Consider the following 1,954-nt stretch of genomic DNA (forward strand, 5'->3'; position numbering starts at 1 on the left):
TTCCTTCACAAAGCTAACGAAAATAAGAACTTTATACGGTTGTTATTTTTAAAATAACGTACCTTTCAATAAAAACTTGCAAATTGGTTACATCAAAAATTTTACGTTTAAACGTCATGATGACATTTAAAAATAAAACGTCATAATGACGTTTATAAAAAGTCAAATTTGTAAATGTCAAAAATTAAACTTAAATTTATTAATTATAGCAAAAAAATGAATATAATAATAACAAAAAATGGATGACAATGAAATTCAAGTGAAATCTCTTCATTTGTAACCGACGAAAATATTATTAATTGGGATTTCATGGAAATCGAAGTACGATGAGTTTGTGGAGTTTTGGTGATTCTTGATGTTGCGTTATCTGGAATGAGTAGTGGTGTTATTACTAATTTTGCGGTAGATGTAAACACTCCTGTTGGTTTTATCGTGAAATTTTAAAACGAATTTATGTCCGGATGGTTCGTAAACAAGGCCAGGTGTTCAACGGCGTTCGAGGAACAGCTGTTCTTTTATGTGTTAAATGCGAAATGTTGCAGGTAACTGCTTTACCGACTTTAATAAGTCAATAAATAACTGTTTTGATTAATATTAAATTAATAATATCCAACATAAATAAAAAACGATTTATGAATGAAGTTCAAAGAGTTTTTGCTTTGGTTGATGCAGACATATTTCGCTTAGAGCTTAGAAGTGTACGAAGATATGCAACCAACAAGGCAATACTCATACATATAATAGGTTCGTTCCAACCGCACAAATTTGACTCGTCGTGTACGCGTACAGGACTTCTTTCTACGTATGTTCGTCCGTGGACACGTTCGTGTACGCGTACATTTCGTCACCGCTGTTGGAACGGTTTTCAATTTCTATGTACTATCGGCCAAACCTTATTTACTACATGGCGTAAGGGACAGAAAACAAATCCCCCGCACGGTCGCTTTGTCGAGTACGGCCGAAGAATCGAAGACTGGAGGGGCGTACTCATTTTCTCTCGAACCTTTGCTCTAGCCTTGTCGTCTCTTCAACCCTGAAGTGCCGGGCGCCCGATGCCAGCTTAAAGTCGAGCGCGCCTTGGATTCGAACAAAAATACACAATTTCGTTTTTACAATTCAAAAGAACTGTACCAATGTTATGACGTAGTCGATTTTAAAAATTCATAAAATAGTCAAATATATTCATTAAAATAAAATAATTGAACTTTAATAAGTGAAAAAAATTGTTTCTTAATTTTAAATACGTTTCTGTACTGTATATCTTCGTAAAGTTAAAGAATTTAGTGAAAATTCGATGTAAAAATCGTCTCTTAATTTCCATTAGTAATATTTTTTTTCTAATCTCATTTAAAATGGCATTTTAACCGTTTAATATTATAGAAAGTCTCAATAATTTCAAGCCATTTACGACCATTAATGCGTTTACGCACCGTTTCTTCACATGTTTTTGCGTATTTTTGACATAAGGCTTTTGCGAATTTTTTTTTCTTGAGTTGATATATTTTTTTTGTAATAAGTCTTAAAATTTTACAATAATTTCTCACCTTCATCGTAAATGGGTAAACAATAAACTTTTTATTTTTTGTACACTTTAGTAATGTTAAAAAATTTATTACCTTATTCACATAAGCTAATATAAAATTTCTGTTGAAACTACCTGTAAACTGAATTTTATAGATTGTTATTTATGAGCATGATAATATTCCATATTATAATGAAAAACCATTTGATTTTGAGTATATAATTCATTTATTTACAAAGAAAATTTTATTAATAATAAAACATTTTATTATATATATATTTATTATTATTTATGTTATTTATTATTATAATAAATATTTAAAAAAAAAGTATTAAAAATAGTTTATTGTAATTATTATTGTAACGTTTCCTTTTGATTGAAAATTATTATCTGTCAAAATTTTACGGAATTCCTTAATTAAATCATTCATAA

The sequence above is a fragment of the Onthophagus taurus genome, chromosome 10 (genome assembly GCF_036711975.1).
Source record: "Onthophagus taurus isolate NC chromosome 10, IU_Otau_3.0, whole genome shotgun sequence".
NCBI classification, from domain to species: Eukaryota; Metazoa; Arthropoda; class Insecta; order Coleoptera; family Scarabaeidae; genus Onthophagus; species Onthophagus taurus.